The sequence below is a fragment of the Pygocentrus nattereri genome, chromosome 6 (assembly GCF_015220715.1).
Source record: "Pygocentrus nattereri isolate fPygNat1 chromosome 6, fPygNat1.pri, whole genome shotgun sequence".
NCBI classification, from domain to species: domain Eukaryota; kingdom Metazoa; phylum Chordata; class Actinopteri; order Characiformes; family Serrasalmidae; genus Pygocentrus; species Pygocentrus nattereri.
This window is the reverse complement of record NC_051216.1, coordinates 23923352-23949360: the sequence shown is the minus strand read 5'-3', so window position 1 is coordinate 23949360 and position 26009 is coordinate 23923352. Positions and strand designations below refer to the sequence as shown.

Sequence of the window (26009 nt, the reverse complement as noted above, 5' to 3'; positions counted from 1 at the left end):
ATGTTCCAGTACCTCGTGTATAACCTTCTGAGCAAAGATAACATAAACAAAGTAACTATTTCTCCAAACCGTTTTTTAAATGGTCCAGAAAGTAAAGTGAGATCACTACTTTGTTGTCCTGAAGTTTAACTTTAAGTGCACAGTGTGATAGTATGTTGCAGCCATACCTTTGCACTGAGAATGCAAGCGGTTGTATCCGCGGAGACTTAGACAGCAAATCGTACAGTGCAGCTGTAGGGAGCACCTCTGCACTGCGAAGTCTGTGCTGTTCTTCTTCAGAAAGATTTTTAAAAGGAATAAAACATTTCTTCCATATTAAAATCCCCCAAGTCTTTTGAAACCCTCAGATTTTTTCCATCCCAATATGAAGCTACTTTGACATCTGTTGCTGGTGTCTTTTTTATAACCTGCGTGCTGAGTGGAGGCACTGTTCAAGTTGGATGTTTCTTGCGATATTAGGCAGCAGAGCTATTCATGGATCAAGACATGGTTTGTGATGGCATTGCATGAGTGCAGAATGAGTGATACATTGCTTTCATCCCATGAAAGGTAAATACATGTATTACATTTTCTAAATGCATTTGAGCTGTTTCATCAAGTCAGCATGCCTGCCAAGTCCTCAGAATGATGTCCTCCTGCAAACATGCCGATTTATCTCTCTCTGTCATGCAGGAACACAAAGACACGCATGTCAGCGCACACACACATACACTCTGGCCCCCCATTCACTATCATGTCCCAGCATTTTTTTTCTTCATCAGACTTCTCTACCACTATTTATAGATAAACACTAGGTGTGTAACAATTCTGCAAATCCACAGTTGGGTTCGTACCTTTTTTATTTATTTAATTATTTTTGGGGGGGGTTGGGGGTGAATAAGAAATAATACATTTTATTAAATCGCCAACAATTTGAAATACTAAAGAGTAGACACTAAAGAACATTGTAGATTAACATAACCTTGCAAAAATTAGTAAGTAAAATACATGTATGCACATTTCTCAGAATTTCTGCATTGTTGCATAGTTGGAAGACGATAAAGTAGGCATAATGGGTAATATTTACAAAATATACAGCCTATCCTAAATTTAAATATAATAATAATTTGTGATTGTCATTGTGCAAATTATGAAATGTAAAATGAGTTTTGTTACATTAGTAACTAAATGGGAGGTCAATAGGCTGCGCCAGCAGCAGTGTAAATGCGTTGGGTCTGAAGGGGCGGATATCGCAGTTCCATCTGCCGGAATCTTGATACAAGACCTAGGATATTTGTATCACATTTTTGATCTTGGTTTCAGAATCTTTACACCCCTAATAAACAAATCTGTTTTTCTATTTAGTTATAAATAACTAGGCTTGTATTATAAATGAACTGGCTTTGTAACACTCTCCACCTTCCTTCTTGGTGCAGTCTTGCCATCTACAGTACTGTGCAAAAGTCAGAGACTGTTCATATATTTTTCATTTCAAAATTCCTGATTTTAGTTGTTTTCAAAGAGATATTTTTCCACACCTCAAAAGTTTCGATGTAGAAGTTGCATTTTCAGCTGTTCATCATTTCAGATCCTCAGCCCTGAATTGTCTTCTCACAGCGGAAGAATGGACAGAAAAACTTGTATATTGTTTCAGAAGATAAAGCTTTAAGTAGTGTTCATCTGATTGTGACAGTTTGGTAATCGACTAAGTCTTACATGGTTGTTAAAAATAACTTTTTTTTTTTTTTTCTTTTTTTTTACTTTTGGCCAGAAAAAATGAGTGGTCTTTGTGTGCACAGAACCATATCTGGGTAGGATGGTCAATTATACCTATACAGCTAAACTTTTAAAAGATGAACATAAGAAACGTTCTTGTGGCTACAGTGGCTGTAAATAACTGCATTTATTAACTACTAATAATATAATTAATAGAATATTAATATATTAATATAACTACTAAAAGTTAACATAATTAAAAATGTCAAAAATGGGAAAATAGAATAATTTCAGTTTAATTGTTGATAACATAGAACAGTAGAGGAGAAAACTACATACTGTAAAATAGCTGCTTTGTAATAATGTCATATAGCTTACAACAATCTTGGTGTAAAAGTGGAGGAGGCGGTGGATGGGGCGGGATGGAGGTGGATTGTCCGCTGTGGCGACCCCTAAAGGGAGCAGCCGAAAGAAGCAGAAGAAGCTTACAACAATCAATATATGTAGAAAAATGCTTAAAATTATACTTGAAATTGCTGCAATTTGGTTGTTTTTTTTTTTTTTACAAGTATTTATATTTACAGCTTAGGACACATAAGAACACATTGAACACATGTGCCCTACATGTTTCTATGTATTACAGAAGATTGTAATACATTGATTTAACAGTGAAGGATGAATAAGAAAGGTCAAAAATTTGTAAAATTTTGCAGGATGAATTATTGATACTTTATTGAGATTAAGATACATTTTTTTGCCACTGCCAAAAGCAGTTTACATGTTTTAAACTTTGTTTTAAGGCAAATTATGCATTCGAAAATGTTGTGAAACATAGTGAAGTAGAAAGTTGTGAATATGCACATAGATTTGTGGTAAGAGAACTACATATACATAGTCTGTGACAGATACTGCATGTTATTCATATGCATAAGGCAGAATGGAGGGTGCTAGCAGACTATGCTGTTGGTTGACACACTATAGGTCATCTTCTTCTTTATAAGCCTATAGTGGACATTTGTTCTGGGTGATAAATGTGAAAAGATGTGAAAAGAATAAAATGTGAAAAGATATATGAAATCATGGTTAATTTATCGCAAACATTGTATGAGCTCGTATTACAACAGCGAGTGCCTTTGTTTCAAAATAACAATAGATACAACTGAAACTGTGTTGACAGCAATTGCAAATCTTGCCCACAGCTGTATTTTGCCCACCTTAGTCTATAAGAATGTAATTGGTCATCTTATCTACCAGCTGCATTTCCCAAACCAAGACTAAATGTCAACGTTTAGTTAAAACTCCCTGTGAGTGGTCTTGTTTTATGGAGCTTTCTGTGAGTTCACTCGCTTGATGGTGTCACAGGATCGTTGAGCAATTGCTATTCTTTTGCAAAGCCGCTGTGGTTTGCAGCAACTCTGGAGCAACACAAGGTCAAGTGCTTTGTTGAGGAGCGCAGCAAGGCATGCACAAGAACAGCAACTTGGTGCCACTATGGTTACTGGTATGGAGCCCTTATCCACTGAGTCAATGCCTTCCTTTACTAGTTAGATGAAATCTTATTGGGAGCCCACTATGGTATTAATTGCTTTGATAAGGTGAGAGCAGGATGGTGCATTCTGTTCTTAACATGATTAAAAACAGAAGAATACCTATGTGTGTTTGAGGACACATGACACCCATGTAGACTTGTTTGCTTCCAAAGACAATAACAAGGGAAGAGGGAACTTTTCCTGGAGGAGATAATGACAGAGGCTGTCTCCTTAGCTACTGTAAAGCAGTCAGATAAACGCTCTGAAATACACAACAGTTCTGGTATTGTATTTAAAGCCTAAATTACAAATTGAAGAGACCAGTGCAATGGGTTGGGGTTGGCGTTGAGCAACCTTAACTTGTAACATGGCACATGGCAAAAAAGATATATTTTGCAGCAATTGGCTGTTGTTGGCTAAATGCATCATGATTAATGTGAGACTGATTTCGTTTTAAGCCAGCCAGCCCAATAACCATCTGGTGCAATTCTTTTCTTTCCTGTGTTAGCACATCAACAACGACTTCTAGAGGCACATTAAAGGCATGTATATATCACTGATATCACTGTCAGCTGATATCTCTGTCTCTGTATCACATTAGCAGAAGCTTTTGAGATAACCACAGAGCAGTATTACACTGAAAAGTACATAATGCATATTTATCACATACACAATGGTGTACTCCAAACTGGACCTGGAGAGACCATAGTGCTATTTTGACAGTAAAAGTAGAATGCAGTTTTAGTCCATTTCATGCATATAGGAAAGGCCAGGATTTTAAGATGAGATGGCTGTTATATTCACCATCATTTAACACAATACAGCTCTTTTTTAAATGGATTAGGGGACAATGGGGGAAATGCCCCCCTTAAAAACAATTTACTGTAAAACTAAATCATATGTGTACACGGGTTTAGTCTTCACAGAGTAAAGGTAAATAAACTGGAGAAGCAGTCAATTTTGTTTATAGTACAAGAAAGGAAATTTTACAGAATGTTTGAATTATGTCAGCAATAATTTAAAGTCTTTGCTTTGTTCAAAAATTGTTTTAATCAAAATACAGCCATAAAAAATGAAATGAAACTGGGGGCTCTATCACTTCATGTCTTAATGGTTCCACTTTATTATATTAAACTCTGACAAAAGACAAATGAAGGTAAATAGAAAGTAAATTTGATTAATAGAATTGTATTATATTATATTATTCTTGTAGTATATAATGACATTGTTCTTATTATTATCGCAATAATAACAATAGCAAGTTAAATAAAGCAGTGGCATCTAAAGTGTAACTAGTAAGTGCAAATAATTAGTGCACATGACAAAAGTTGCTAACTGCAAAACCCACATACAAACTATACTCGTCTCCAGCAAACAGCTAAAAATGTTGCCTAACAACTGGTTAACAGCCACTATAGCTAGCTTCCTAATGCGCGCTAGTCAGTGAAATGCAAGCGAACGATATTGTGGCTTTATGAAAAAAATCTAACTAAATAATATTTCTGGGGCAACATTAAAAGAGTTTTTGCCCTTTGTCTTGGGAGGACCTCTTACCTCAAACATCTACCTTCTACATCTAACTAAACATCTAAATAAATATGTGTTACTATATTTTTTTCCTCTCAAAGTTAAATATGCTACAATATACTGAATATGATGCTACCAAAATGAGTTTTTTTTTTAATCTATAAAATTATTATACTATGCCAACACATCAACGGCTCCTTCATTTTTTAAAGTAAGCCAGCATAGTAAAGTGCAAAATCGAAAAGAAGAAAAAAAGATTTTTCACTGAGGGGAGGGTGATATGGCAAAAACATAACATAAGAATATGCTAGGGCTGCAACTATCAATTATTTCAGTAATCGAGTATTCTACCGATTATACCATCAATTAATCAAGTAATCTGATAAGAAATACTTTAGTTTTTTTGTACTAAAAGAGAAAATGAGACAAGTCTTAAAATGAACAACTGATTTAGAAAATTCAACATTTTCATTGCTTAAATTGCAAATTATACTATTATCTGTCAAAACTAAACCCATTTAGTGCATTTAAGTGCCATATTACATTCTGAGTTTTAATAAAAACATTTTCTGAAATGCAAAAACTTTCATTCATTTTCCTTGGCCTGTGTCCCCTCGCTATTTTCTTTCTCTGTCTCCATTTTCCAGTCTATAATATGGCATTTAAATGCGCTAAATTGGTTTATTTTTGACAGATTAAATTATTGTATGCAATTTTAGCAATAAAATTGATTTTTTTTTTGCATTTGCAAATTTGCATTGATGATTTTTAGTAATCGAGTTTGTTGAGAAATCATTTCAGCCTCACAACATGCATCACGATATTTCGTCTTACTGACATTTAATAGGTTGGAACAGACAAAAAGTAGAACCAGCAGTTATTGTCAGAAAAGCATATTGTGATGTAATGCAACATAATTTACCACAACAATGATTTGTCATATTGCCCACTCCTAGACCAGCACACTGATGTCAAAATGAGGTTAGTTACAAAACGTCATGAGAGAACACATCTCCTTCATTTTTAACAAGAGTTTCATGGCATGTTCTCAATAAAATATGCCAACTTTAATGCAACCAGTCATAAATTCAGCTGACTTGCCAGTCATGCTGTGAAATTTTCCCTCCTTTTTCCACCTTATATATGATGATAAATAAAAACCCATGCATTCCTTTTAAAGGGGTTTTGTTTTAATGTGCTACAGTGAAATGCAGGGCTCTAGCCAGCTGCCTGGGGATGAGAGCAGTAATTTATTCTCCTGTACTCTCTGCCAGAGTAGGTGGCACAAATGGAGCATTTTAATTAAAAACTGCTGAGATACAGAGATCCAAAGGGAGGAGAGGATGCCAGCACACCAAGGTTTCCCCACACAAATTCACCATCCATGATTCCTCAAAGGAAAACAAATAAAGTAACCTAGATTACTCAAGCGGTGAGAGGAATTCTTTTAACATAGTCTACTTCATGTGTAACCAATACTTGCTCACAGCTTACACGTTCTCAGGAGCTGACTGACTGGACTCTTCAAAACCACCAATTATTCTATACATACCTTCTGAGTTTTAGATGCCATGTTGGTAGAATAGTGTTGAGTCTGAACAAATAAGTTTGCTTTGGGGACTATATTGCCCATGCTTAGGCATTTATATGCTTAAATGCTTCAGCTGTCTGGTTCCTATCACCACTGTAGTGAAGGATTCTGACTTAATAAGTTTTATACAGTGTAGCATTTCATATAAAATTAATTTTGCATAAACCTCAACAGAATTCCCCTTTAAGTAGAATATATGTTTTAAAATTCATGCACTATTAGCATGTTGTGTGATTATTTTTGTGCTTAAAATACTCCATGAAGTCAAATGACGAAATAAACGCTATGTATTACATATTTTCAAAGGAAAGATATAATAAATCTTACTAAGCAGTTAATTTATATTTACCTGAAAATCTAAATATATACCTTTGGGCAGTTAAAAAGGTTTAATTTTTTACAATAGCTAATAGCTAACTGTTCAATACTGTATTGGTTATTTCCACCAATAAAAAGACGTACATTTTCATTTCATACCCAGAAGGCATTGGTGTCTATAAAGATGTTTGCCAGCATTCCAGATTCCAGTCTCTTCCATCTCCTTGCTGACAATTTCCTGGGAGATTTCTATTACCATGGTGACAGCAAGCTGCTGATGTCATCCAGACCTGGTCGCTGGGGTTGAACAAAGGTGGGCTGAATACTTTCCCTTTTACCCTCTCCTCGTCTTCTTGAGCAGAAGAGAGAAAGACTGAAAACTTAGACAGTAACAGTGTAATTAAAGGCGTCTTGCAATGGAACTCTGTTTTATTATTTGTTTTAGAAGTCATAAAGTATAAGGGTTTGAAAAATAAGAGAATTCTTCTGGGTACATTTCCCTTATTCTTTGCTGTTGGTAATTAGGTCACCCATAATGAGTCCTGGAAGCATCCTAATCACATCAGGAGCATAGCTGCTGGAATAGGAAGAGAGGTGTATATTTACATGAGTGCAGCTGGAAAATATCAATAGCGATGGAGGAAATTGAAAGGAAATGTTCTCAGCAGGAATTGCTCTCAGTTTCAGTACATGTATTATGTGCTTATTACTGGCTGGCTTTTCATGCTAGTCTAGACTGTCCTGAGCTAAAAGTAAGACTTGTATATTATAAGTCAAAATATCGTGTGATTTAAAAAAAGTGGAAAATATAAGGTGTCATATATATGCATTAAAATGTAGGAGAGCAAATGCTTACTAGTGATTGCTTTATATTGTAGCCTTTAATTTAACAGTAGTGCTGATTAATTAATGGGTAATTAGTGCATGAATGAATTCAGTAACAATGATTGGAGTTAACACAGAATACAGTTATTATTCATAGACACAAATTCTCTGAAATAGATCAGTATCATGAACAGGTGAGATGATAGAAGAGCCCCCCAGCAGTAAAATGCTTATTCTTTACAGTCCTTAAATAACACCCACAAAGAGTTGATCAGTGCAGTGCATTGCAATGCCAAAAATACTCTCTCTTATGAAAAGTGGCCCTGAGAATTGAATGTTTTTGAATTGCCTGGTACTACTCATCTCGGTAAATAGTTCAGCTTCTTTCAAGGGCCTACAAAATGTTATATGTTTTTATGAAAGTAGATAGAATGTATCAAAGAATGTTCAGCTTGAGAGAAGAAATGGTGAAGAATGGCCATCCTAACAGGGTTACTTAGAACATGCTAAGCCTCGCCACATTTCACAAGGGAAGCTGTAATTTTAAAAGCTATTCCTGAATCTAATTCTCTTATTTGCCAGCTAATTATTTCCACCCTCGCTGATAACATATCTGTCAGTGGTGGGTGTAATGATTAGTTGTCACTGATTATGGCCCTATACACTCCTCAGACAAAATGCCCACTAAAAACCCCCTGTTCCTTAAAGTCTCCCCCAGAGACTGACTCACCGCACTGCAGTCATTCCGCTTTTGGGTCCCCCCACTGTTCTATTATTATTGCCCACAGGTTTTAGCTGAAGGCGTGTCACAAGACCTTTTCCTCTCTAGCCAACCCTTCAAGGCTGATACTTTTTCCTGCTGGGCAGTAATCTGTCTTCTGTCCTCCCAAAATAAAACCCGTAACCTGACAGATAGACACACTTCTTAATACTGACACTCATATGACTGATAGATTAGCAAATGTCGCTAAGAAAAAGCACATACTTCACTAAGTTCAGCTGTGAGTTTTACTGCAGAAATCAACAGTTTTTGAGACCATTATTTATTCAGACATTTAAAGCATTGCTCTGCCTAAGCAAATTAAGTAACACAAAGATTGAGATGACAGAATTAGAAAGACATGGTTCGAAAACCATAAAAATAAGAAGAATGTTAACAATATGTGACATCACATTTGTGATTTGATCTGTAATTTCATTGGTCTTGGTAATTATGCCATATAATTATTCCATATTACTGTTTAGTAATTATACTGTAGATTCTCAGATTCTCTGGCAGATTTCACATTCAGATTTCTAATGAATTCAGCCACACTGAGTCACTGCTGGCATAATATCTCATGGCTTTAAATTTTCAAACGTAATATCTACATTTTAAATCCAAATCTTAATTATTAAAACCTTAAAAGTTGAATTATTAAAATCTCCCATATATGCAAGCAAGGAATACGTTCACCACATTTTAATAAGGAAACAGTGTGAATTAATATTAAAAAATCCATCTTTTTTATCATCAGTCTAGTCATGTTCTTTTTTCCTGACTAACTAATTAACAGGAAGTAAATCATTTTTGACATTTGTTATAGGCCTTGAAGTCCCCTTTTCCCTGTAGGTGCTTTATATGTAGCCCATTTTTACTGATGCTCATAGCAAGTATCATTGATATTACACATATTAAAGTGGAATTCCCTACTTCTTTACTGCTTTGGATTTCTGATGGTTGTTCATTTCACAGTGTGGAGGTCCTTATGTAGAGCATTCTGCAAAGCCTTGTAGACACACAGCATGCTGTACTGGGCGTTGATCATGTGGTTGTATTGCTGTTTACATGCAGTGTGATGGAGTAAATTTAGAGCAAGTCGAATGCCACAGGTTTGTGACAGCCAATGGTGAGCTTAAATGAAAGTGGTTCGCGCAGTCAAGCACTCAAGTGCTAATGTTGACATGAGAGGAAATGCTGGAGTGAGAGTAGGAGGTCTGCAGAGGAAACACAAGCTCTATCTGCAAACGAGTGCACAGGGGTGGTGGAGAAAAGAAGAACCGGAGATTTGAACTTTTTTTCTCTTTCTAGCAGGCAAGGAGAGGTTTCTTTTCCTCTTGCCTTTGTGGCCTACAACAATGGGTTGTTTACGTGAGACATTCTCTGATTGCCAATCAAAAATGTTATAACACAGGTTAAATTACTGAATATCTAGATGGCTCTAAAGGGTGAAGCACTTTTCTGAAACAAGTCTGTAATAGCCTGACTGTATAGTTAGGGCACTTTGCCCTAGCTTTTATTGCCACATGCCTTGTTTTTTGTCTGCTTTTGTGGAGAGAGATTGTGAGGGAGATCTGTTCTGCAGCAAGATTATCGCTTCTGTGCATGTATGTGTGGGAGTTGCATGTACAGGATGGCAACGTGTTCATGAGTATAAAGAAGAGAAAGAGACAGTAAGAAGTGTGATGACATTTCAATGTAAGGTGTGATAGAGCGTCATTGCGACTGCAGTGTATTCTTTAAAATGTGCAAACATAACTGACAATTCACAGAGCCTGAAAATTCTAAAGGGCTGTTACTTTACTTTAAAAGGCAGACATTGATGTATATGTGTGTGTATATGTGTGTGTATATATATATATATATATATATATATATATATATATATATATATATATATATATATATATATATCATACAGGGTTGTAAAGTAACAGAGTATGAAGCATTTCTTTCACCAGAAATCTCCTGCTAGTAGGCTACACTTACTTTTAAAGGTGCCTATATCATGAAAAATCAAATTTCCTTTGCTTTTTTGAGATAAGCATTTGAAGTGATATGTAAATAATGTACCATTCACTACCCAGTCTATTCAGCCCATATAAGTAAACTAAGCTGCAAAACAGCCTGTTCAGACTGAAGTTGTAAGGAGTGTTTCAGCTCTGTGTGCTTTCTGAATGAGGTAGCCAATCAGATCAGAGCTCACTTATCTTAAATGAGCCCTAAAGGCACAGTAACAAAAACAGTCTGGTTAATTCGAAGATTTGAAGAGGGGTTTTGAAAACGTGATGTAAAAATGAATTATGACATAAAACCACACAAATGTTTTAAGTGGGCCTCATGGGAAAAAGAAAATACAAGAGAAGTGTAGGATAAGAGCTCATTAAGTCATTTTAAAAGATTACATTTGTGTACTTTTACTTGAGTAAGGAATCTGATGTGCTTCACATTTTTCACAATGTGCTTCAAATTTTTCTAGAGTATTTGCATTTTTACTCGACTCGTGAATTTGTGTACTTCTACCACTGCAGATGTAATATTGCCCCTATTCTTGTACATATGATAACTTTTCTACATCTCTTACTGATAGTTATTCATACTACCCCATTTACTAATCTGGTAGGTGTTGTCTACTGTTAGTTTACAAAGTCAACTGGTACTGTAGCTTCCAGCTAACCATAGTGCTTGAGAAGGAGATGGATATCTAAAAGAAAGTTGTCAGAAAGGGTTCTTTGGAACAGCTCTATAGAACACTATAGAATACAGAGTGTGTATGTGGTCTGCTTTTCCTAGAAGTTGCTCTCTCTCTCTGGCTTCACTGTCTCTCCTCTTGTTGAATCAACAATGAAGAAACAGTGCAGCATTCATATACAGTGGAATACACTATGCACAAACAGGACCCCTCCCTTCTTGCATCACAGCAAATTTAGGTGTGCTGCATCTAAACCAATCAGGAGTAAAGTACAGTCCATGAATAACAAAGTAGGGATTTGCATTAACAAAGTATGGATCTTGCTTTGGGTTTTCTAGAGATGTACTCACCAAATATATAGCTGTTGTAAGAAGTAATGCATGGCTCATATAAGAAGTCTGTGTATTAGAAGTCTGTTTTTTTCAGTCCCACACCTGCTTAATCAAGGCAGACTTGACATCCAACATTTGGCATTCTCAGTCTACTCACAAATACATTATGCTCTGCAGAAATAGCACGGTAGTCTTGGTCATCAGGCCTTCTGTAAAGAAACTTCCTCTTATGCCATTTATTCCTGGTAAACACAAAGCAAGAACTTACAAAAGGTTTATTTGTAATATTTTGCTGGCTTGGCAGCTGCAGCTCTTGGACTGAGGGTTACAGTAATCTGTAAGATACAAGAATTTGCAAGTTTCTTCACAACTCTTTAGAATGACTTCATTCATTTAAACTATTTGTTATATATGATTGAGTGATTGTTCTATTTTATTTCAGCTTTTTTAATTTGCGGGATTTCTCTTCATGTGTGCTTCGACCTGAAGAGGGTTTGTTATCCGCCTATGCACAGCACTTGTCCCACGGGTCAAGTGGGAATCATTGTGTAACATTTATTTGATTACAGTATCCTTTTCCTAAATAGTTCATTCAGAAATTCTTATACTGTCATGGTCGCAACAAAACCTTGCATCTGCTAAACGGCGACTTTTATTGTAAGTTAGTATAATGTAATGCTATTCTACATGATTTGCACCATTTCAGTTGGTCAGTTCATTATGAAATGTTTGCACAGTGGAAAAGGCAGCTTCTGTGCACAAATGATGTAGAAAAAAAGTAAAAAAAGAAATAACATGTTTTGGGGGCAGTCACAGGCTGCAGGTTAAGGAGCCTTATGACAGGAAGGTCGCTGGTTCGATCCCCTGAGCCCACAGTACATGACTGAAGTGCCCGTGAGCAAGGTACCTAACCCCCAACTGGGCGCTGTGGATAGGGCTGTCTACTGCGCCTGGCAAGTGTGCTCACTGCCCCCTAGTGTCTGCATTCACTAGTGTGTAGGTGGTGTTTCTCTGCATGGATGGGTTAAATGCAGAGGTGAACTTTCCCCATTGTGGGACAGATATGGGTCACTTAATTTAATATAATTGTTTTTATTATTATATTATGATATACTACTATGCTTTTAATATGACAACAATGATACGATTAGCTCAAAATCACACTGCACCTTTGCCCTTAACAGGGAAGTGATCAGTATTTTTTGCTTTTCTAAAGCTGCAGTTTAGTTTACTTTAGTTTATTTATTTTTTTTGTTTGTTAGTTTATTTTTTTGTTAAAATTGAAAGACAGGATTACTGAGTCAGCCAAAAAGCTAAAATATGGTATGCGTGCGCTGCTGTAAAACACCTGTAGGGCCTTCACTCCTGTAAATCCTGAAATAATAATTTAAAAGTCAGAGGTGTCAGGTGAAATTTTGTAGAGGTTTTTCAGACCTTATCATATGCCTACCTATGTATTAATGTCACTCGGCGCAGGCTCAAAAAAAAGTCTGGCTCAATGTTTAAGTCTAAAATGCAAAATCAACATTATACTCATGGTCTTGCAGTCATCAGGTTCATCCGCTCAGAAACAGGGTTCGAAGCACAACAAGCTTTAAAAATGTTTTACCAAACATTGCATGCAAATACATGTTGCTACCAGAGAGGTCTCCAAATCTCCACATCTTACATAGTGTAGTTTTAAATAAAAGAGCTTCATGTTTTAAAACATACAAGAACATATAGTGCACATGTGGAAATTAAGCAGCAAAAACAGACTATTATGATTTTACTGTCTATGTGAAAAATCAGTGCATCAGCCCACAGCAGATTACTTCATGAAATTACAATGAGGTTTTTATTTTTAGCTCAGGCTTACATATATCACCTTTAAAGAAACATTAGTGAAAACAGCCTGTTTAATTCTAAGAGATTAAGACCGTTTGGAAAATGTTAATGTAAAAATGAATCCTGACTGTGTTTGGTACAGAACTTCATACAAACATCAAGTGGACAAGAATGAAAAAAATAAATAGAGAAACATGTAGGAATACGCCCCTTATACAACCCTAGAGATGCCTCTTATTAATTTAAAAAGTCTGACACAATATATCCAAAATTATTCAGACATCCCTTCTAACTAATGAACGCAACTTCTTTAAGCACACATTGTGCAAACACAGTTTATATAATTTCCATAGAAAGCCCTTTTTTTAATAGAAGGGACACTCTGGAGCAGCGGTACATAAGCCTAAGGTCACCATGACCAAGCATGAGCTAGAGGAATATAAAACTCCACATTTCTGGGCTGTGGAGAACTGTGTTCTTTGGTGTGATAGACCTCCATTCAGTACCTTTGGAAGAGCAAGAGTGCTGTTTGTTGTCCAGAACTGAATATCCAAAATCAGTACTTTACCTCACCAATGCTCTTGTGACTGAATGCAGTTAAATCATCAAAGCAATGTTCTAACATCCAGTTTACATGTTTTCTAGAAGAGTAGAGGCTGTTACTGCAGCAAAGGTGGGGACAAATTTCCTATTTGTATCTTTGATTTCAGAAGAAGCATTGGATGAGCAGGTATCTACAAACCTTTAGACATAGTGTATGTCTCTCTGCCGCTCTCTCTCTTTCATCAAGCTTTAGTAGTTGGGGCACCAAGCCGACCCACCATGTGGCTCAGGGATTGGAAGATGCATGTGATGTGTTATTATTCACACCCTTCCCACGCACACACACACACATTACAAATGCATATGCTGCTATAAAGGATGCGCAATTGGAAAATGCTTGATAAGAAGCACTCTGTTTTTGTACTGTTCTTTGAGTAGTGGGTGTGTGTGACCCAGACTGTGAAGGACGATGAAGAAAAGGTCTAATTCATAAAGTAGATCAATGGGACTAATAAGAACAAAGTGAGGTGGAGCAAAATGTATTCTTTTTTGCCATGTGTGAGCACTCATGGGGAGCGAGAGGATGTAGAGACTAGGATGGATGGATATATCAGTGCTTCTGCACTCTGGGGAAAGGAGACCACCAGAGGGATAAAAATAGAAAGTATATACCTCCCCCTAGTTTCCTCCTTCTTTGACAAGACCTGTCTCTCTACCTCTCAATCACATCTTCTCTCTACCTCCCTGCCCACACACAGATACCTTCTGGGGGCTTATCTACCAACAACCACTTTACAAAAGGATCCATCAAGGGTTATTTTAAATTGTTCTGCTATGTAATGGAAAAATGTAGTAGATGGTTCTTTAAAGAATCTTTCTTTATTTTTAATTATCACTCTTATTATTTTTCTCCCTCAATTCAGTTGTAGCCACCTTCCACCCATGACCTAGGTGCCCCATAACATGATGCAACCAAGCTGGGAGGTTGAGGGCTAGCGTATGCTTCTTCTGTAGCATGTGAAGCCAGCAACTGCATTTTCCTGAACTGCCACTAAAGCAATATCAGTGGAGCTGAACACTCAACATAACACTGCAGCACGGAAGAATGCTAACTGCCCATTCTGTAACTTAGCCAACAGACACTAGCGTTGCACTGAGTGAAGTGATGAGGTGGCCATCCTACTCACCTGAGAACAAGGCCAATTATAATGATAGGCCCAATATTTAGACAGTTGGGCTGCTCAGGAACACCTAAAGAGAGTTTTAAGATTACGTGACCCTTATTAGTCCCACAATGGGGAAATTTCACCTCTGCATTTAACCCATCTGTGAAGTGAAACACCACATACACACTAGTGAGCACACACACACTAGGGGGCAGTGAGCACACTTGCCCGGAGCGGTGGGCAGCCCAATCCGCAGCACCCGGGGAGCAGTTGGGGGTTAGGTGTCTTGCTCAAGGACACCTCAGTCATGTGCTGTCGGCTCTGGGGATCGACCTAAGAGCCAGCGACCTAAGGATGGCCGTTTGTAACATCTACAGTCCTCCGCTCTACCAACTGAGCTATCGAAGGTGGACAGGTTAAGTGGTTTTGTATAGCACCTAAAAGGGTTCCTCTAGGATATTTGGTTTTCCTTCCCTTCTGGCCTGGCCCAAAAAACAGCCTGCCAGGACTGGTGAAGGTTAAATGTTTGAGGAAATGTGTTGTAATCTGACTCCAAAAATCAGTAATGTTTAAATAATTTCTAACTTGTTGGTTAGGAAACACTTTATTGTGTAGCTCGATGTAAGTAAAACAAAGGGTGCTTTAAAAATAGCTTTTGTTAACTCAGACCAGCTGTACAGAAGATAATCACTATTAAAGGCAAACTGCTCAGTGTTTTGCCATTTGGTTAAAGAAGGCCTAAGAGTTAGGGCTTTAACCTAGGAAACCTAAACAGTTATAGTGGTAATTACGCAGAGGACTGACAGTAGCAATATCTGAATCTATAGCCCTAACACACTAACAACGGTTAACATTCTGGAAAATGTTGAGCCGACCTTTTGACCAAATGTATTATTTAGCTAAGAATGAACAGTTACAAGATAATTACACAAGATCAAACATAATAACCACAAAGGTTAAACAAGGTTAAACAAAATAGAATTCAAACCTATGCACTACGATGAATGAGGAAGAATGAGTTCCTACCCTAAACCTCAAAAACTCTCCTTTCATAACCCTTTTGCAAAATTAAGTTAACCAGTAGATGACTGTATTCTAATTTTGTGGTAGGCCATGTGAAAAGGCACACAGAAAAGTGATATATTCACCTAGGAACAAAGGTTCTTTTAACAAGGGTGTGCCCTGCTCTCAGAGAACACTGTGGTGGGTAATCTGTAAATGCTTTAAAATAAACCCAAATGTTAACACTCATATCACCAGATAATTCAGTGCATAATATGTTTCACAAGTCCAGACTTGACATAGAAACAGGCTTTCATACATCTATGATACAATAACACCGTTAACTCCCCTGAAGCAATTGGAGTAGGGCTTGGACCATGATTCCCTTATCCCATTCCCAGCTAGGCACATCTGGGAGATAGGAGAGGTCCAAGAGGGGACGATTGTTCATTGTCTTTTTTATCACTTCCACCTCTAGTTTTATGGTGGGGTCATCACATCCCAAAGACATTTTGAACACTAATACTAATCGCTACATTTCATTTTTGGCACAATTTTGATAACCATGTCTAAGCCTATATATGCACACAATTGTGCCTAAATCTTCCATACATACATGTTTAAAATGTGATGACTTCACTCCGTGATGTGTTTAAAAAAAAAAAAAAACAAACAAAAAAACAAACAAACAAAAAAAAAAAAAAAAAAAAAAATATATATATATATATATATATATATGTATACTTTGATCATACAGTCTTTTTAAACATACCACTTAAAGTGAAAATAGTCCTCACATTTTAAGCATTTTTACAGTATTTGAGAATAGAGTGCTTTTTGCTGTGCATAAATGTGTTTATCATTAAACACATATCACAATAACAATAAAAATACAATTTATAATGCAACTCTTACTCTAATACATACAGATTCTCTACCTTTTAGATTCTGAAGCTTGTCACAAAACTGTAAGTATGAGGGTTATTTCATTCTTAAAATAATAGGTCTGTAGCCTCCCAAGTTATTTTCAACACAGAACAAATTGAATAGCAGTTATAAGAGTGTTCTTCAGGCCATATTATCCCACCTCAGTTAAGGAGGCGGTTAAGAGAATAAACTAAATAGTACATTTTACAAATGCTTGATTTACTCTAAAGTTAGGTCATTATTACTGTGATTACGCTTGCTGTTCCATAAGTAGTACTTTACTCAACTCTTGACATAGAGTAAGTTTGATGAAGTAGGCCCTCTCATTTCTGGATAATTCCGTTTTAAGCACAGTAGGTAATACATCACAAGCGGATCGGCAGTTTGGTCATTCATTCATAATTCACAATGTTGTCTCACAGAGTACTGACTCTTTACACCCGGCAGAGAGGAGAGAAATGAAAATAAGACGTGGACAGGATGTGAAAGCACACGCTCTGGTGGCATGAGGCAGTGTCTCTACTCTCAAAGCAGAGGGGAAATTCCCTGAGAGAAAGAGACATAGCGAGAGAGAGCATGAGAGAAGTGGGGGACAAAGTGATATGTGGGCCCATGAACCAGAAGTTGTTTCTTTATCAGTCTTAACAGGAGTTCTGTAGTAGTTTGTTAAGCCATTTTAACCACACACCATCTGCTTATCTTAGCCATCGGCATGACTTCATGTTTTTGTTTTCATAATGACATTTGAGTACATTGTTCTTTTGTTGTCACGTCATTAGTAGTTGGTGCTTACCCCAGCATGTGTGTAGGATGATTCACTGTGCTGTGTGTTAAGTTTTGAGTGCTTCTACTTGTGACGATCCACATTCAAACTGTCTTCGTTCTCTGATTTCCTGCACCTCATATGCTAGATACACCCACATTTTCACTAGGCAGAGCCAGTAAAAAAACGTCTTACGTGAACAGAATTACAAAGGAACATGGCACAAGCTGACAGCTATTGTGCTAAAACTCTACGTAAACTCTAATAAATGCAACTTTTTTACATTTAAAATACCTGCCACAAACTGACATCTTTGACACATTTTGTATTTTTGAAACATCATATCTGTGATTATAGTATTAGACCATCGCTGTCCTGACAAAACCCTGTCTCTCTCTTGCTCTCAAAAAAAAAAAAAAAAAAAAAAGCGTTGCTAATTTTGAATGGAAGCCAATGGAAGCTTTTCCCCCAAGCCATTTCGGAGCATTTCCATTGCTCTATTTCTTATGAAATTTTAACATACTGTAAGTTGTGTAACATACAACACTGACAATACGTTGTTGTGGTGCTGAGAGACTGAGGGAATATTTTTTCACACAGTGCCCTGCAAATATGTCATTTGCTCTGAAGTCAGCTCAGGCCCTCTGACTTAAACCTCTTACGTAAAAAGAAATAAAAAAAAAAAAGCTCTTAGAGCAGATTTGTAACTGTGCTTTTTGCCAAAAATAAAAGGATAAAAATGGAAAAAAATGTAAGCATAAGCATAAGTGAAACAAGAGGGGGGCCCAAGTGTAAGCCAGAGTAGGAAAAACAGTCTGCTTTTGATCATAGAAGTAGGGGAGGAGCACTTCTGGGCTATTTTTGTCCCTTTGTCTGCTTCACGAATTAAGCAATAGAGCACTGGCGTTCAGGCTTACCTCAACCCCCACTATAACGGAGTGAAATTTAGTTGATAAGTGCAGGCCTTATTCACTTCTCTGACCTTTGAGTGAAGGTTACATCATGACGTCTGACATTTGTCGAAAGCAATCATGTGAAAGTTTTATTTAACTCAGACATTCCTTTGTTCCATCGTGAGAGGATCGGTTGTTATTACAAGTTATGAATTTTCCACTGTGACTGCAACATTGTCAAAATCCATATGTTTTCCTCTGTGTGTTCAAAGTGTTTTCATTTTTCAGTCAATGTCAGCCCATCATATATTATAACATCAAGCTCTTGTTTTTTTCCACAAATGTATGGTCTGTGTTGAGCGATACCAGTCGTATTATACACAGTAATTGTTATGCCAGCTATTGAGCTGGTGCTGCTAGAGACAAACAGAAAGTCAGGTGTTATCTTTTTGCAGTTGCTCCATTAACAGCCATTGTGAAGCGGAGCATTGTTCAAGAACTGAAGCTGTGTTGTTGGAGCAGCAGAGTGTTACTGAAAATAAAGTCATGGCACATACTGTTAAAGCATTATATGATCAGAAGACATTGATACTGTCTCATGTCTTTGTCCTACTTTAGTCCTAGTGATGATATACATTACTGGGCGAAAGTAAAAAACCAAGAAAAAATAGGACTCCTGACAACTATACAGGACCATTTAGAGCAATAAATTGCCACCATCAGATTAATAGTACTTTAGATAAACAGCATAGCTTTCATCTTTGAGAGACAGGAGATAATCAGATCTGAAAAAAATCCACAGGTATTTCTGTCCATCCTTCCACTGTGAGAATTCAGTGCTGTGGGTCTGAAAGGCTCCTTATCAGTCACAAAAGTATTACTAAGAATAGGACATATGAGGCTGAGGTTTCATGGTCTAATTTTAGAATAAGAATTATTCGGATCTTGAGAAAATGCAATCAGTTTCTAAGACTGAACTTCAAGGGGTCTGACAAATAGTATGTCTGCAGATTTTTTTGAAATACTGAAAGCAGGTCTCCCGAAAAGAATGGAAGCTGTAATAAAGGTGAAGAGTTGACAGGCAAAATTAGATCATATTTAGTTCATTTGTAATTTCCTGATAAATGTATATATGTTTTTCATTTTTTTCTGCAACTAAAAAATGATTGACTTGTACTTAATAGCCATTTAATGCACAGCACTAAAAAATGACAGTTCTGTATGCAAAGACGAATCAGTCAATAACTGATATCAGTTGTGAGGATCTTACACAGGATTCATCACACATTCTCATTTTTCAGTTTCCCTCACAGATTATTGCAGGAAAATGTGCAGTCGTTTGCAAGTGTTTATAGTGAGGCTGTGATGAAAAGGGTTGAAAGCTGAGCGAGAGAGAGAAGCAGTGAGGCATGGGCTGAGCTTTTTGGGCTGGTTCATAAGGGGAGGGCTGTCCCTATTAGAAGCGCTCTGATATTGCTCTGTCGATGGTGGTGGCGGAGGGGGGAGTGTGCATGCGTGTGAAAGACAGAGAAAGAGAGAGAGAGAGAGAGCGGTTGGCTCTGTGTAAACAGGCTGTCAGAAAAGAAAGTGCAGGGACGTTTCCACACGCTGCTGCAGCTGACGGAGACAGCCGCGCAACCTAGAGGAGGATAATCACGAGAGAAAAGGAGAGTCTAATTAATTCATGCTGGAGAGATGTTGTGCTGCCTCTGAGTGTAAAGGCTTCAGTGCTGCGTGTGCACCTCTGCCTGTAGCTTTGTGCTCATGTTTATCTGCTAGCGACGGGATCCGCCAGTGCTCTGACCATTGGAGAACCTCATGGTATCATCATCATCACCTGGCTGAACGGAGGTACGATGGGATGTTCTTTATTCTTTGTCTTTTTATTTCACTTATCCGGCTAAATAAATCTTTAATGTTACAGGAGAGAAGGCTGCAAACAGTGTGCATGAGATTAGTGTTAACCTTTCAATGAAATGCAATGAGCAGACCCTTCTGAGTCCCAATATGAGACCTACTATTAAGCGCATCTCTTGCTTTCTGTCTCTCCTTTTAATCTTGTCTCAGTCTGTGCTAACAGGACATACTGACAAGCCTGTCACCATATGGCTCTCACTTTCTCTTTTTCTGCCTGTCGTGCTGCATTGTATACTGTGATGCTGAAATCAGACAGACCAATGGGGGGACATAATTGCCATGTGCTCAATACTGGTTAATCTAAAGGAGCAGTCAGTACAATGATAACGTATATCTTATGCATATTATATGCAGGCTTCTCTGATGCTGCTTCTAAGCAGATACTCACATAAACAGTTGTATGTACACTGGCAGGATATCAAATGCTACCTGATGTATCTGACATTGGCAGCATGAATGATGTGCATAGTAGAATCACAGTTCGGGCGACATGGTTACTCCCCTGTTATTATCATACAGCTTGTGTAGTCTTCTCTCTTTAAAATGTCAGAACTCTGTGTGCACGTTTAGCATGCTACACATCCTCTCCCTGAAGGGATCAATAGACACTGGGTTGTAGAGTCCATGGTGATGGATTCTGCTTACATGGACAAGGATACAGCACTCAACCATTTTGCTGTTTGTATTGCACTTCCTGCGCAGCTCAGGCAGTCTCACGGTGGCTACCAGTCCATCTTGTTTCTAATCAAACACTTCTGTGTGGCGTCTGTGTTTATTTGCAATGTGTAGAGGTTGTAATCAGTTGCAAGGCTGCGATGACGCTCCACAGAGACCCATGCCGCTGTGTGCTCGGAGGCTGACTTTGACAAATCTCAAATCGCCACGCTTAATTACAGCTCATCATGAAAACACCAGAGGTGCTGGTTCTTTTGCTCTTGATAAGATGTGGGATACAGAGACAGTAGAACCTAAGTATGTTTGAATGTGCATGTATGTACAATCGTGCTTGAAGACACAGCTCACGTTTACAGACCTCAGAGAGAGAACACATATGTACCTATTGCTTAGTAACTAACCATGTTTGCTTCTTCTATGTACACCATTCGCGTAACAACATGTGCAGCACTCAAGGTTCTAAAAGCCATAAGCCCAATTCATTTGTGCTGTAAGTGAAGCTATTAAGACACAGACTGCTAGGCTGCTGTCTTCTATTGAAAATCAATTTGAGATAATGGGAACTTGGGTTCTGAAGAGAATTCCTAGAAGATCATCTTCTCATGCCAACAAATATGAAGGAAATTGAAGGACAGTATCTGATCAAATGGCTTTTCAGTGTGTCCTGAATATTTCATAGTCATGATTAGGGGTGCCATTCAGATGTGATTCGATTTTCAGCATTTTACATACTAAAATATAGAGACGTACTATACCCCTTTGAGGTCTCTGGTCATAACCAACTTTTGAGGTCCCTTGAACTCTAATGAATTTATAATAACAAAACAAGATCTGTAAAGTGAGATGTCCCTCACAGAAAAGTCATGTAAGTGCTTTTACAAGTCATGTTTTTTCACATGATCACCTGGTTATGAGATGCGAAGTGCAAAAAACTCATGTTAATTCACATGTTCTTTTTTTCTATAAGAAGTAACTGTTGTATGCATTTGTGTTTATATACACTTAGAGCAATAAAATTATTTAGAAAATAAGCAAAATTAGCCCTACTCAAGTGCAATATTGTACAGTGACATTGTTACTATTAGTATTACTATTAGTAGTCCTACACACATTGAAGGATAAGCACTAACACTGCAATAAAACACTAAAAAAGATTTAAAATGCCAAACAATAATATGTATAATTTAAATGATTTGAAGTCAATGATAATATAAAACCTTAAGGCCAGAGAACAGATAATATTTCTTCATTTATTTTATTTGTTTAGTGGATATAGTGGATTGTCACAAGTAATTGAGTCCTTTCAGGCCTTGGTCTGAGGCCCCCAGAGGCCCCCCAAGGCCCGTAACAATCAGAGCCCTTTGGGCACTGGGCCCACTAGTCCAATCTATAATCCATCCCTCTTAAATTGCCTCATTTACCCTAGCTCTCTACATGTATGTGGCACAAATTGGTCTGTGTTGGTTCCTGTGTATAAATTTGAGTTTTATGAACACATATAGTGCAAGACCTCCAACAAAATAAGCCCCAAAAATCACAAACCCTTGAGTTTATAGGCAAATTCAGAAAAAATAAAAATAAAATAAGAGTGGATAAGGTGCACCCAGGTGCCTAGTACTGACAGTGGTGTACATAAAAAATACAAATGATAGACTCTTGGAAGACAGAGAGGCTTATGGGGGATGCAGTAGCTGTTTTGAAAATTCATGGTTTCAATTGAAATTGTTACACCTTTAGTCATCAGATACCAATGTCACAGTATTAGGAGTGATGCAGAGACCATGGGAGATACACTGAAATCTATGTTGCGTTAAGAAGAAATAAAAAGAAGTTATTCAAGTCATAGTGGTTATGCTCTAAAGTAAGATTGGGAATATTTGAATCAAAGGGTGATTTTTAACATCTGCAGTCTGCAGTAACTGCCTGTAGTACAGACAGATAGTCAGTTCAGAGCTCATTTCATTTCAGTAAATGTAAAGTGAACAGATTTGCTTTCCATATGATTTTGAATCCTGCAGAGTGATTAGTGTAAAGTCTTACTTTAGCTAGTAACAACTAAATCAGAAGCAGTTCAGATGTGTGTTTAATCTGTTGCATCTTTTTATTGATACAGTATTCCTTACTTAGTATGCTACATTGCACCTAAGGTCTCAGATTGATACTTCTCCTTATTTTAGTTAGCCCCACTTTAATGGCCATTCTTTTTATTAACAGACGCTCAGGTTGGACGCTAAGCAGGGCACTGAGTTTAAGGGTTTACCCAAGGCTTGGAATTAGAACATGTTTTGCCACGCTTTTTCTTGTCATTGCATCGCAGTTTCAAACCAAACCCTTCTGTTGCCATGACATCCAACCCCTCTGTAAATAGTCCCAGTATTTTTGATCTTACATGCCCCAGAGAACAGAGAGAGAGAGAGATTAGAAAGATAGAGAGAGAGATCAGATTGTTTATTGTTCACTGTGGTTCAAAACTCATTCAATTTCAAAGTCTTTATTTTACTGTATAAGAGAAAACTCACCTGTGGTTTTAATCAGCAAGCATGAAGTGCTAATGTTCAAGAGTTGTAAGACTTGGTCACGAATCATCTAAAATAGCAAAGTTTCTGTAAGAACAATTAAAGAAAAAAAGTCTAAATGCTCTGTGTTGTCTGTGGCTGGAGGCATTTAAGGAATGCAATTGGCCATGTTCTCATTAGAATCGGTCACTTTTTCTCCTTTGTATTGATTTAGTCAGGCTGAAATCTATTGGGGTGATACCAAAAATACTTACTTGATAAGAGATAAAAGAAAAGGTTGTTATTTTTTTGCTTCCTTTTCCTTTCCTTTCTGGAAGACATTGTGTCTGGATTATGAGTTTAATGCGATATTACCTGAAGTCTTCCTTATGTAGTCTGCAGTGACAGCTAGCAATGCCAGTACTTAATTTAAAATCATCATGTTGGTCTTAGTTCTAGATCAGGATTTGAATGTCAGTTCATTAATTTCCACATAAATGAAAATCCTTTGAAAAAAAGGTATGGTTATAATCTCAAATACATATTATGTCGTGTGAAGAGATGTAGGATGAATGATGCTCCATTAACAGTGATGGCACAGGTTTGCATTTTCTTATTTTGCCTACCCAAAGCAGGCTAGTTGAGCACACAAATGAGCCAGGAGACCTAACAACCATTCTACTTCACTCTATGCAGTGACTTAGTATTACAACCCCAATTCCAGTGATGTTGGGACGTTGTGTAAAACATAAATAAAAACAGAATACAATGATTTGCAAATCCTTTTCAACCTATATTCAATTGAATACACTACAAAGACAAGATATTTAATGTTCAAACAGATAAACTTTATTGTTTTTTGCAAATATTCACTCATTTTGAATTTGATGCCTGCAACACGTTCCAAAGAAGTTGGTACAGGGGCATGTTTACCACTGTGTTACATCACCTGTCCTTTTAACAACACTCAGTAAGCGTTTGGGAACTGAGGACACTAATTGTTGAAGCTTTGTAGGTGGAATTCTTTCCCATTCTTACTTGATGTACAACCTGCTCAACAGTCTGGGGTCTCCGTCATAATTTGCACTTCATAATGCGGCACACATTTTCAGAGACAGGTCTGGACTGCAGGCAGGCCAGTCTAGTGCCCGCACTCTTTTACTACGAAGCCACGCTGTTGTAACACGTGCAGAATGTGGCTTGGCGTTGTCTTGCTGAAATAAGCAGGGACGTCCCTAGATGGAGCGACGAACTGTGTTCACTGACACTGGTTTTCTGAAGTGTTCCTGAGCCCATGTGGTAATATCCGTTACAGAATGATGTCGGTTTTTAATGCAGTACCGCCCGAGGGATCGAAGGTCACGGGCATTCGATGTTGGTTTTCTGCCTTGCTGCTTACTGGAGATTTCTCCAGATTCTCTGAATCTTTTGATGATATTACGGACTGTAGATGATGAAATCCTTAAATTCCTTGCAATTGCATGTTGAGAAACGTTGTTCTTAAACTGTTGGACTATTTGCTCACGCAGTTGTTCACAAAGTGGTGAACCTCGCCGCATCCTTGTTTGTGAACGACTGAGCCTTTCAGGGATGCTCCCTTTATACCCAATCATGACACTCAACCATTTCCAATTAACCTGTTCACCTGTGGAATCTTCCAAACAGGTGTTTTTTGAGCATTCCTCAACTTTCCCAGTCTTTTGTTGCCTCTGTCCCAACTTCTGTGGAACGTGTTACAGGCATCAAATTCAAAATGAGTGAATATTTGCAAAACACAATAAAGTTTATCCATTTGAACATTAAATATCTTGTCTTTGTAGTGTATTCAATTGAATATAGGTTGAAAAGGATTTGCAAATCATTGTATTCTGTTTTGATTTATGTTTTATTACATTTGGCAATAGGGTAAAGAATTATTGTAGTTCAGCATTTGAAGGTTTCAGTCATAGGTCCAATAGCAGTTATTGTATTCATCATGAGTATTGAAAACTCTGAATGTCTTATGTGAAAACAACAAAAAAACTTTTCTGCAATATTATTTGTTCTGGAGTATTTACTCCATTAGTGTTGGTGCACAGCACTGAGCTCTCTGAAAGCTCATATAGGCAACAGCAGTGTCTCAGTTTAATATCAGTTTATTCCCTCAGTCTATTTGCAGTCTGTAAAACTTGTTTATTTAAGATTTGACTGTTGCACTTCAAACACATTTATGTGTTTGGTATATTAACTTTGTCTATGAGACTTTCTGTCTGTATAAAGCTCAGTGTACACTTTCAATAATAAGTCATATGACATACTATGTATAACACAGGAATTCTATTAAGAGTTAATATAGAATGTACTGTATGTTAATTTTTTTGTTGGCATATGAGTATTTGTTGTAGCATAAGAGGAAAGTCAAATGTAAGATTAGAGCAAAAATAAATGTTTCCACAGCTGAAATTAACAAAAAATTACTAGAAGATCTAGAGAAACTGCAGCCCAACGTTATGTGTCTTAAAGGATGTGTAGCTGTTAATAGACTATTACTGA

General features: G+C 37.3%; 1 protein-coding gene across 3 annotated transcripts in view; it reads left to right on the top strand.

Annotated features, from left to right (window-relative positions):
• The first annotated feature begins 19864 nt into the window (after nucleotides 1-19864).
• Nucleotides 19865-26009, top strand: part of LOC108424401 (diacylglycerol kinase beta) — a 113338-nt gene continuing 107193 nt past the window's right edge. The window contains exon 1 of one of the 3 annotated variants that reach the window (XM_037539153.1): nucleotides 19865-20241. The gene's annotated coding sequence lies outside the window, so the exon portion shown is untranslated. The remainder of the gene's footprint in view (nucleotides 20242-26009) is intronic. The other 2 variants (XM_037539152.1, XM_017692437.2) reach the window with 2 other exon arrangements.